Source organism: Mesoplodon bidens, assembly GCF_964165515.1.
Source record: "Mesoplodon bidens genome assembly, contig: HAP1_SCAFFOLD_72, whole genome shotgun sequence".
In the NCBI taxonomy this organism is placed as follows: domain Eukaryota; kingdom Metazoa; phylum Chordata; class Mammalia; order Artiodactyla; family Ziphiidae; genus Mesoplodon; species Mesoplodon bidens.
In genome coordinates, this window is record NW_027671438.1 from 922,654 (window position 1) to 935,257 (window position 12,604).

General features: G+C 45.1%; 1 long non-coding RNA gene across 3 annotated transcripts in view; it reads left to right on the plus strand.

Moving 5' to 3' along the window:
* The window catches only part of LOC308611358, a 175,160-nt gene that overhangs the window by 36,983 nt on the left and 125,573 nt on the right, over nucleotides 1-12,604 (plus strand). For all 3 annotated transcript variants that reach the window (XR_014014851.1, XR_014014852.1, XR_014014853.1), the window contains exon 2: nucleotides 2,815-2,879. This is a non-coding gene — a long non-coding RNA (uncharacterized lncRNA). The remainder of the gene's footprint in view (nucleotides 1-2,814; nucleotides 2,880-12,604) is intronic.

Genomic DNA, 12,604 nt, shown 5'->3' on the forward strand with positions numbered 1-12,604 from the left:
AGTGTTGACTATACCAGGCTTTTAACGTGGGCACCCAGAAAGTGGAAGAATCTCTCTATTGGTGATTAATCATAACTCTTTTCACTGTGAATACAGTCCTTCCCTTAGGTAAGGCAGGAACACCATGAAAAATAGAAAGTTCTCGGGTGTCTGTGGAAGCTGGAGTGCTCTCGACCTGTCAGCTCACTGGCAGAGCAGGCTTCGTCCGGACACTAGAGAACAAAATGTGAAATTGGCACCAGCCAGCCTCTCCATTGCACAGGATATCCCTATTTAAATTTGACAACCAGGATATTTTACAATTTGAAATGCTTGTCATCTGGTTTTCTTTAGTTTTTTCTTTGGGTTGAAAAGACTGAGAAGCTTGTTAAAAAATCTGGAATTCTGATGGTGAGGCTTAACCAGATCTATTGAGTCATCAATCAGCAAACATTGACCAACGCTTACCATTCCCCCAGTTACTATACTGAGGACCCAGACATGTCTCAGATAGTGGCCTTGCTCATTCACTGTATTTACAGTACTTTTTTCTAAATGTAACCAGAGCTCAGGTAAAGACAAGACATTGACTTGAGTCTGAAGTAAACAAAGCTGACTGGTCTGATCCCTTCAGTTTCCAGAATTATTTTGTTTCAGGTAGTAATTTTCCCAGACGAATAGAACAAAGTTCTATCGTCTATTTATTTAATATTTTATCACAATAGTCCTTGCCCCTTTGACCTCTAGTGAGGAAACTTGCATAAGAAACTGAAATATGCTTAGGTTCTGTGGGTAAGTGCAGATAATGATATGAATGAAATTGAAAATGAAAGCCAAAGGTAGAAAAGGCAGTTCTGAATAGATTAAGTAAGACAGAGGTATTTGAAAAATCAAGTAGAAAAGATACCATAAGGAATGGAGAGCTTCTGGAAGTTTTCTAATAGGTGAGGGGTTGGTACATCTTTTTTTGTTTTTTTTTCTTAATAACATGTCTGGCAGTTGTATGCCAGAGAAAGTTATAAGGGGGTTGACTATATGCATGCAGTCCAGTGAGAACACTGTTCCTGTAGGCCACTGACCGTGTTCTGAGTGTACATTCTATAGTACTAGAAATTAAGTTAGGAAACAAAGGGTGATCTGCTGTCATTTTAAATGAAATTTCACAAATGATTAGAGCTAAAAGGTGTCTTTTTTCACTCAGCCAACACGTTGAGCACGTACTATGGGGCAAGCACTGTGCTTATGGGTAAGAGATAAAAGAAAAAATAAAGGCCAGAGGAACTCAAAAGAGAGTGTGAGAGATGCATGAACAACTCATTACAATCGAATAGAGATAGGCTATTAAATAAATCATAAAAATATAAATTTGTAAAATAGAACTCGGAGTCAGTAACCCTTCTAGGGGATATTAAAGAGAATGCCAACAATGAGGGGGTCTTGGAATTAGGTTTTGAATGTCAGTAGGTATGTTCCACGTGGAGAGAAGGTCAGGGGCATACCAGGCAGAAGGAACATCCTGGACTTGAGAACCAACACAGTATATTTCAGTGATTGTAAAGGAGATTTTTGTTTGACTAGGGCGTAGGGTATAAGTTGCCAAATGGTAGAAAACAGAGTATAAAAGTTAGGCTGGAATGAAAGTATAAAGTGTCATAATTCTTATGATGAAAGATAGGTGTTTTCTACAAAATGGGTTACTTATAAATATTTTAAAAATAGAGACCCCTAGAGAGGAGCGCGCCCGAGGAGCAGCCCCCGGACTGGAGCCTCGGGAGCCCGGGGCCGGTGAGCGAGTGCCCACGGGGTAGGTGTTGCGTCTGCAGGCCTGCAGGCGGTTGTGGAGCCTGCGGCCCTTGGAGAGCAGGGCTTGGGAGAGCGGGGCTTGGCCCGCCCCGGGGCTTGGCTTTGCCCGCCCCAGGGCCCGCAGTAGAGCCACCGGGAGGGTTTAACCGCTTCCCGGAGGTGGAGGGGCCGGGCTGGAGGACAGGGCTGGCTGCTCCGGATGGGGCTCCCCTGGGACTTGTGAGCTCCGGGTGTCCTGGGGGAGCAGGGTCCACAGGCTCGGCCGGGACGTGCCGCGTCCTCCCCTCCGTCCAACCCCGATCCACCTCCTCCCCCTCCTGTCGCCGTCTCGGCATCTCGCGCGTGTGTCTCAAGGCGCGTCAGCACCTTGGCTGTCTAATGTAAGCGTCCGCCGCCCCCCTGGGTTGTGCCCTGTGGAGTCGCCCAGTGTAATCGGTGCAGGATGAGTCTGCAGGGCTGCTGTCCTGCTGCCTCGGGTGAGGAAGGAAGCGATGGGGCCTGAGGAGGGAGATGACTTGTCCTAGATCCTCACCGGGTGTGCACGTGGGGTCGCTCACAGGACTCCAGACTCCTAGGGCAGGTGTTCTGTCCACTTAAAGTCAGTTTTAATAAAAGATGTTTTTGAGCGTCGCACGTAAGTTTGTAAAGTTTGTACAAATCATTGTAAGACTGAAAGGCACCTGAGTGTGTCCCTTTATTCTGGGTATCCTGTGGATGTTCTGATCTAAGTTGTTAACAGACTTGGAAGAGATAAACTATAAGCATTTTTAAATTTCATATTTAATGACGGAGGTTTATTTTAATAGGATTCAATGTACACTCGCTACGGAAAAATAAAGTATCCCCTCAGGTACTACAGTCACGTGGGAGTTACAGACCTGAGGGTGGTTGCTCCCTCCTTATTCTCACAGGCCCTTCTGAAGGTGAAAGGACGGGTCTCCCACAGGTGTCTCCTGTGGAGCGCGGGGCGGGTGCTCGTGCACCCCGAGCCGCTTCAGTCGTAGCTTCACTGCCTGCGTTTTCCTTCTCCAGGTCCGCCTCCACTGTCACAGTCCTGCACGTTGTTCCAAGAGCAGCGGAAAATGAATCAGCCTCTGGTGAGTTTTGCTGTTTTCGTATTTATCTGCTGCTGTTCCTTTGTGATAACACCTTGGGAGGCGAATAGTTCAAAAGTTAAAATGGAAAAGTAGGAGTAGGTAAAAGATGTGGTTAGACAAAGCGTAGAGGAGCAGGTCAGCACCAAGTGTTTCTGGCAAGTCCTACGTGTAGATCCCACGATCCTCTTAGAGCCACAGTACAAGCCTCGTGTTCTTGACATTGGTGGCAAAACACCATCCCTTGCTCGACTTACATGGTCCTGCCGAAGCACTTTTGTTCTCGGGCGTTAAAAGGTTTCCCTGAGGATCCCGCTGTAGGCCGTGAGCCTTCCTGAGCGACAGCCCCTAACGTGTTGACATTGGTGCCTTCCTTGTGCTTCCTGTAAGCCGAGAGCGTGCTGTCCAGGGAGCACTCAGTGCATATAACTTGTCGGTTCAGTAGAACACCGTTGTCACATAGGTACATTGTTTTCAGTGCTCAGTCGAGGGATGCAATGAGGATCATCTGGAAGAACAGCCTTGTCACCCTTCCAGTAAATTTCGCTCTTTGTCTCTTACAATCTCAGAGGTTCGCGTTACACACCATGCAGTGAGGTCTCTGGCAAAGATCCCTTGTTTCCCAGCTGAATTGTATCGTGCAGCCTGCGGTCTTGGTTCTGCCCCTCCACGGAACCTGATCCGGTTGAGGTGACCTGGCATCCAGCATACAAAGCAGTGGAGATTTGCCAGTCGTCACCTCAGACCACTGTCGCCTTGCCATCTGCAGAGTCTGCTCTGTGGGTTTCTGTGACAGATCTCTCCTTGCTGTCTTCCTGACTGATTCTTTCCTCCGCCCTCTGTGTGTGTTGTCGTTTCACCCTTGGTCCATGACTCTCCACCCCGTCTGATCTCACCCTCTGGCGCTTTTCACCTCCAACTCTGTCAGTTCTCCCACCTGGACCAGACAGATGCCTCTGTCCAGCCACTTGCCAGCATCTCTATGGAGTTTGTCCAAAGGGCACCTCGGATGACTAGATCCAGTAGATCCAGAAATGATTATTTACAGCTCCCCTGCCCCTTGCCTTGAGCTGTTATCCCTGGCGGCTCATCGTTGCATCATCCAGCCTGTCACCTACCCAGAAAAATGAGTTCATTCTAAAGTCCTTCTCCATCCTCTGTTACCACGTTGTAGTGTGAGGCTTGTTAATGTCGTCTTCTAAATGGTTTTTATTCGTTCTCCTTCATCCCATACTTGCTACCATTAAAACAGCTTATCTGTTCATTCCTGTAGTTACAGAAACTTTTTTTCTGTGCCGCTACCTCTTTCCTCCAGCAGCTCAAGTGTATTCTCCACGCTGAGTATTTCTCCTAAAATATTAATCACAGCGTTTTGTCTGCATGTGGAAAGCACTTTAGAGGTTCCCTGGGTGACTGGACAAACGAGGTTGCCGTTCCGCGGAGCCATTAACCATCGAGCCCAGCACTGGGGGGAGGTCGTACCTCGCCAATGATGCGTTTGGATGGATCTGTGAGGTGAAATCCTGATCGGAGAGGCTTAGGAGAGAGGAGTGGGAGAACTGGGTTTGTTCTGGTCCCAACTTTTTCAAGACATTTTGCTGTGACGGGGAAAATAGAAACTGGACAGTAGCTGGGGTAGGAGCTGAGGTCCGGGGAGGATGTTGTGTTGTGTTGTGTTGTGTTGTGATGGGAGAAATAACAGTGGGAATGATCCAGTAGATGTGTGTGGGGGAGGGGAGAGCTGCGGGCCAGGGTCCTGGAGTGGGGAGGGGATGGCAGAGCTGGGTTGCAGGTGGGGAAGCCCTCCGATGGCTTCTCTGTTCTCAGGGAAGCAGCTCCTCAGCTGAGGGTGAGGGTGAGGTTGGGGGTTTGAGGGGAGAGCAGAGCTCTGGGGCCCAGCTCCATCGTGACCATCAGCACACACAGTCCAGCCAGCTGGGAAGACTGTACTTGCCTTCCCTGCCTGAAAAGCCATCTCCTTTCTTAAATGTGGGAGTAATTACTCTTTGGGGAGCCTATGTAATTACATGGGTGCTTCTCAGCTCAAAGCGAATTGAGTGCCAGTTCTGGCCACGGACATTTTCTGCTCTGCTGATGGAAGGGTCCCCAGAGGAAGTGTCCTGCTTGCCTGGCTCTTGGCCTCGAGGACCCTTCACACCATCTAGTGTTCTGTCTTTTATCTTTGACATAAACATCAAATGTCTTCAGGTTGTGCATGTGATCTTCAGAAGCAATTCCCTGCTTCCAGGAGCTTCTGTTCTCCTCGGGAAAGGCACTTCACAGACGTAATTACAGGAGAGGACGGGAATCCTGCCCGTCGATACGAAGGGAAATCCAGAGTGCTGACAAAGCAGAGCCTGCTTTTATTTATTTATTTATTTATTTATTTATTCATTTAAATTTTTTATTTGTTTACTATTTAACTTATTCAGTTTTGGCTGTGTTGGGTCTCTGTTGCTGCGCGCGGGCTTTGTTCTCTAGTTGCGGCGAGCGGGCGCTACTCTTCGTGGCGGTGAGCGGGCTTCTCATTGCGGTGGCTTCTCTTATTGCGGAGCATGGCTTCTAGGCATGCGGGCTTCAGTAGTTGCGGGTCCCGGGCTCAGTAGTTGTGGCGCGCGGGCTCTAGAGCGCAGGCTCAGTAGTTGTGGCGCACGAGCTTAGTTGCTCTGCAGCACGTGGGATGTTCCCGGACCAGGGTTCCAACCCGTGTGCCCACCATTGGCAGGCGGATTCTTAACCAGTGTGCCACCAGGGAAGTCCGAGAGCCTGGTTTTAAATGCATTGTCAGAGCACGTGGCTCAGTGACTCGGGGAAGGGGGACGGCCCTGAAGTGACCAGGACTTGGGTAGCTGCAGAGGTTGGCGAGGCTCTCAGAGCAGCGTGAGGTGGACTGGATGAGGCTCCTGAGGTGCTGGTAAGGACCTCCCTCCTTAGGATGTGGGCCTCCCGTCAGGAAGAGCGGGACGTGAAGGCAGGCAGACCCTGAGGTTGACTGAAGAGCCTCCCCTCTGTGCTGGTTTTGGTTTCTTCCTGTGCAGAAACTGAAACCTTGTAATTGGGACAGTGAGTCATCTGATCAAAAGATGTCATGTGTAGAGACTGTGGACGGCATGAAACGTGGGGTGGGGTGCGGTGGGTCAAGTCAGGGGGACTCTGGGCTCCAGCGCGATGCCCGACAGGAAGGGGCGAGGCCGCGGCGTGTTCCCGCTCATCCTAGGCCCCGGTAAGCAGTATGGACGTTCCCTTGGGGTTTTCTGACTCGTGAATGAGGTTGAGAGTATTTTCACGTGCTTAGAAGCTGTTTCTTCTTTTTAATTGGTAGACAGTGTTTAGAGCAGTTTTAGGGTTCCAGGAGAGTCGAGCAGACAGCAGTTCCCTACGCCCGTCCCTCTGGGTTCCCTCCCTCGGTAACATGTCTCGCCTGTGTGGCGCGTCATCTCAGTGATGGATCCGCACTGACACCTAATTCTCCCCTGGAGTCTGTAGTTTATATTAAGGCTCACTCTCTGTGTCCTACTGTTCAGGTTTGGACAGGCGTGATGACCTGCAGCCACCACTGCAGTGCCACCCAGGACCATTTCACTGCCCGAAACATCCCTGGGGGCCACCTGTTCACCCGCCGAGTGCCCCCAAGCCCCCGACAGCTGCTGGTCTTGTTACTGTCTGTGTATTTTTGCCCTTTCCAGAATGTCACGTAGTTGGGAGTCCTTCATTCTGTGGTCTTTTCAGACTGGTGTCTTTCTGTTTTTATATGAAGGGCCTGTTCATGTCCACTGCCTGTCTTACTGCCCCAATACTTTCTTGTTTTTGTTTTTCTTTTTGTTTTTGTTTTCTGCTGTACGCGGGCCTCTCACTGTTGTGGCCTCTCCCGCCGCGGAGCACAGGCTCCAGACGTGCAGGCTCAGCAGCCATGGCTCAAGGGCCCAGCCGATCCACGGCATGTGGGATCCTCCTGGACCAGAGCACAAACCCGTCTCCCCTGCATCCTTTGGCACTGGAAGGCTTCCAGAAGCCTCCCCCTTCCATTGCAACTGAGGAAGCAGGTCCTCAGCTGACGGTGAGGGTGAGGTTAGGGGTTTGAGAATAGGCAGTTGGAAGAACTCCTCAGTCTGGAAGACACGATGTGGGAGGGAATCTGAGTAGCTCATGTAACGTGTGTATAGATTATTCACTAAATCTTGAGTTAGCTCTTAAGATTGAGAAGAAGCAGCATTAGGGAATAATAAAGCAAGCTGTCCTCCACATCCTAAGACACGGTACCAACTGAGACTATAAATCTGCAGGTCCAGATTCATTCACAGATGGTAAGCTGATGGGAAGCTGTTACCAGAGTTAGGGGGGTAGGAAGCAAATTCCCAACTTCAGATGCTGTAGAGGGTAACGACCTGCCTCTCTCATGCAGGGGGAGATAGAATTCTCAGCTCAATGGCTCAGGACTCTGGTCCATTATCATGGCTGTTCTAATCTGTTTCTGAAGTGTTCTTTTCTACAGCATTTAAAAAAGTGACTGTATTATCCTGAACATTTTTATCAAGTAACAAATCAGCTGATATAAATGCATAAAGTTGGCTGAAAGCAGGCCAGGATTTCAAAGCCCCTTCGGCATGTCTAGGTTGGGCACACGTCATGGAGCCTAAGAGTTTATTTAGATGGGGAGTCTTAAAAAGCCGCAACTAAAAGTGACCATAAAATCATCAAACTTTAAAGTTGGAAAAAGGCTCATTCTTTTTCAAATGTAAAAAAGCATTAACTGAGTCATTAAATGAGCTTTTAAAAAAGCCTCCTGGCAAGAGAGTGACAGATATAGAACTTTAAACCCATGCCTCTGAGGCCAATGCTCTTTCTATCATAAAATGTTTCTCCCTAACATTTGTTGAATCAAAACACACACACACACACACACACACACAGACACACACACACACACACACACACACACTGTTAAGACCCAGGGTTCACTCTTCAACTTGCTTTCAACCATATGGAAACTTTATGGATTGAGTCTTTCAGATATTATTTCAGAGCAGATAAGCCAAATGCTATTTCTCTCACCTGGCTCGAAGCACTGTTTAGTCTTCTCCAACTGGGTATAATTATTCACTAGGGATCTCACTTATTGTTCAACACTCAAACTTGTGATGGCTATGCTGTGGACTCCATTGTCTTGAGAGGAAAGCTTACACACCAAAACATTTGGGTGGGTGAAAGGAACACAGGAGAGGGGACTAGAGGAAAGTTATCAGTGAATATGTAGTGAGTTGTTGCTTTTCTACCTTGATTATGCCTGACTGGCTATTTTTATTAACATGAGCTTGCGCTACATGCTTGATGCATGACACACGCAGACTCCCTTAACTTAGAACATAATTGTGGCACATGTATCTCCAGCTACAAATATAGATACCAAAGAGCCTAAGGAGCTCTGAGAGTCATATACCTTCATTTATTTTTTGAGTTTTTCTTTTTGTGTGAGAATTGAATAGAAATAAAAGCTAAAAAATATCCCTTATTCACCTGGCAATTTCTTTTCATCTTCCTTTTCTCAGGTAACATCTCCTCTAGGAATCCTCCCATACCCAGGAAAAGATAGTTTCTCCTGCTCTTTACAATCACAACCCCCTGGGCAACCCTTTCTCATACCTTTTATAACAGAGTGTTGAATTGTGGATTTACTTGTCTGAATCTTCTTTAACCTGTGAGAAAATTGAGTGCAGGGGCTGAATCTTCCAACAGTGTATCTTCCAGTGCCAAGCACAAAGGAGTCAACTAACATGTAGCTTTAAAAAAAAGTATCTTGTACATATTGTAAGTGTTCAGTACATTTGTACATCAAATACATGAAATAATCAATGCTAAGAAATACAATAGGAAAAAAATAATGTTAAGGAGGATTTATAAATGAGTAGAAAGGGGATTTTAGGGAAGAAATCATGATTTAAGATTATTAGGTTTTTTAACCTGGTATAGGTTGAGGATTGCTACAGAAGAAAAGGCAGTTCAGTACTTTGAAAATGTGTGAAGTCTATATTCATTAGTTCATCAGCTAAAATAAGGTGGTATGCCCATAGCTGCTCATCTTTCAAATTTTTTCATAAATTTCAACTTGTTGAAAATATTTTTGAAACTAATTTTCTTTACCTTTTAAATTCTCTTGGAATTAAACATGGTGATTTACCACTAAGACCTTCAAGATGTATTAATTTATTTAGGCCACCGTAATAAATTTCAGAGAGAGTCTTTGTACAGAGATGCATTTTAAAAAACACAGTTAATCACCCAAAAGTAATTTATAAAGGAATTCAAATTTTAACCATTACTCATTTAAAAAAAGGAGAAAGGAATTAAATTCATAAAAAGTTGAACATTCTTAAATCTTCATCCCCCTACTCAATTTTCTTGTACTTCAGTGCTGCAGAATCTCTAATGCAGAAATCTTCAATTATATCCAGCACTTTTTGGCTTTTCCCTTTTCTTTACAAACCCTCCATTCTTTTCTTTTTCTTTTTTTTAAACATCTTTATTGGAGTATAATTGCTTTACAATGGTGTGTTAGTTTCTGCTGTATAACAAAGTGAATCAGCTATACGTATACATATATCCCCATATCCCCTCCCTCTTACATCTCCCTCCCACCCTCCCTATTCCACGCCTCTAGGTGGTCACAAAGCACCCAGCTGATCTCCCTGTGCTATGCGGCTGCTTCCCACTAGCTCTCTAGTTTTTTATGTTTGGTAGTGTATATATGTCCATGCTACTCTCTCACATCGTCCCAGCCTAACTTCCCCCTTCCTTGTGTCCTCAAGTCCATTCTCTATGTCTTTGTGTTTATTCCTGTCCTGCTCTTAGGTTCCTCAGAACCTTTTGGGTTTTTTTTAGATTCCATGTATATGTGTTAGCATACAGTATTTGTTTTTCTCTTTCTGACGTACTTCACTCTGTATGACAGACTCTAGGTCCATCCACCTCACTACAAATAACTCAATTTCGTTTCTTTTTATGGCTGAGTAATATTCCATTGTATATATGTGCCACATCTTCTTTATCCATTTCATCTGTTGATGGACATTTAGGTTGCTTCCATGTCCTGGCTATTGTAAATACACCTGCAATGAACATTGTGGTCCGTGATTCTTTTTGAATTATGGCTTTCTCAGTGTATATGTCCAGTAGTGGGATTGCTGGGTCGTATGGTAGTTCTCTTTTTTAGTTTTTTAAGGAACCTCCATACTGTTCTCCATAGTGGCTATACCAATTTACAGTCCCACCAACAGTGTAGGAGGTTCCCTTTTCTCCACACCCTCTCCAGCATTTATTGTCTGTAGATTTTTTGATGATGGCCATTCTGACCGGTGTGAGGTGATACCTCACTGTGGTTTTGATTTGCATTTCTCTAATGATTAGTGATGTTGAGCATCCTTTCATGTGTTTGTTGGCAATCTGTATGTCTTCTTTGGAGAAACGTCTATTTAGGTCTTCTGCCCATTTTTGGATTGGGTTGTTTGTTTCTTTGATATTGAGCTGCGTGAGCTACTTGCAAATTTTGGAGATGAATCCTTTGTCAGTTGCTTCATTTGCAAATATTCTCTCCCATTCTGAGGGTTGTCTTTTCGTCTTGTTTATGGTTTCCATTGCTGTGCAAAAGCCCCATAGCAGTACTGTGAGTGTCACTGAAGCAAACTTGGGTCCACTTATCCACATGCAGTAAACCCAATCTACTGACACTGGGTTGTGGTGAAAGAAAGTGCAGTGTTTTATTGTAAGGCGCCATACAAAGAGTCCGGGACAGCTAGTACTCAAAAAGCCTCATTTTCCTGATGGGTTTCAGCAAAGTGTTTTTAAAGGCAAGGTGAGGGAGGGGAGTCCCAAGGTATGTGATCAGTTTGTGCACAGTTCTCTGGTTGATGGTGAGGTTACAGGACAGTGTCCCAGGGGTTAAGGTCATCAATTCTTTGGCTCCAGTATGCCTGGGGGCTATGTGCTCATGGTCAGTAAGTAGTTAACCTTCCATTTGGTGGGGGTTTTAGCATCTGTAAAGCAGGAAATGTGCATCAAATACTGTGATCTATGTACTTCAGAGAGGAGCTAAAGTAGAGGATATGGGGGAGGGGTCTATCCTAGGAAGGCCCCATAGGGTTCTCCTCTGTTACATGAGCCCTGATGTTTTTTCCAAAATCCTCTTAAAGTTGAGGACAGACAGATTTGGTTTCCATTTTTGGCTACCAAAAGCATCCTAACTTACACACTTGGCATAAAAATACTCTACTAATTTGGTACCTGCTCAGAGGTCTTGCTCAGGGCTGTACACAACTCCAGCATGTGTCATTCACATTGACATTATTATGAATGGTACCCCCTGGAATTGTGCAGCCCCCAACCTTCATAGTTGTAAAAGGCTGTGCTGCTTTGTATCTGCTCATCTTTCCAGCTCCCCTTCAGTTGTCTTACATATGTGAGCTACAGTTGAGTCAGTTCCAACTACTTTTGCTCTCCAGAGGAACCATGGTATTACTTGGGCTTTTTGTGATCACTTTGTTCCCAATGCCAAATACAGATTCTTCACAGTTTGTTCATCTGACAAAGTCGTGTTTATTCTTTGATGCTCTTCTCAGATACCACCTTTACTATAAAAGTTTTCTGGTCACATCATTTTCCTGCCATAGGCCCTTGGCACTCATAGTAAATGACTTTATCAAATGTAAACATAGCACTTTGTGTACATTTCTATCAGTGCATCTCATGATGGTTTTATGTTAGTCTTCTGTACTGACCTATGTGCTTTTTGAGCAAACAGATTTTTCTAATTGTGGCCTAGTAGAGGAAACCCTAGCACACAGCAGATGCTTAAAGGACTCTCTCTTTGTGGACTGTTTAATGTATTCATTAACACTCACAATTCACTGAATGAACCAAATCATTTAATATTTACAGTTTTCCACAGCAAGATCTTTTTCGACCCACCACCTAGAGTAATGAAAATAAAAACAAAAATAAATAAATGGGAACTAATGAAACTTAAAAGCTTTTGCACAGCAAAGGAAACCATAAACAAAATGAAAAGACAACCCTCGGAATGGGAGAAAATATTTGCAAACAAAGCAACTGACAAGGGATTAATCTCCAAAATATACAAACAGATCATTCAGCTCAATATCAAAAAGTCAAACAACCCAATCAAAAAATGGGTGGAAGACCTAAATAGACATTTCTCCAAAGAAGACATACAGGTGGCCAACAAACACATGAAAAGATGCTCAACATCACTAAGCATTAGAGAAATGCAAATCAAAATGACAGTGAGGTATCACCTCATACCAGTCAGAATGGCCATCATCAAAAAATCTACAGACAATAAATGCTGGAGAGGGTGTGGAGAAAAGGGAACCCTCCTACACTGCTGGTGGAACTGTAAATTGGTATAGCCACTATGGAGAACAGTATGGAGGTTCCTTAAAAAACTAAAGATAGAGCTACCATATGACCTAGCAATCCCACTCTTAGGCATATATCCAGAGAAAACCATAATTCGAAAGGATGGATGCACCCCAGTGTTCACTGCAGCACTATTTATAATAGCCAGCACGTGGAAGGAACCTAAATGTCCATCAGCAGAAGAATGGATAAAGAAGACGTGGTACATATATACAATGGAATATTACTCAGCCATAAAAAGGAATGAAATAGTGCCATTTGCAGAGATGTGGTTGGAGCTAGAGATTGTCATACAGAGT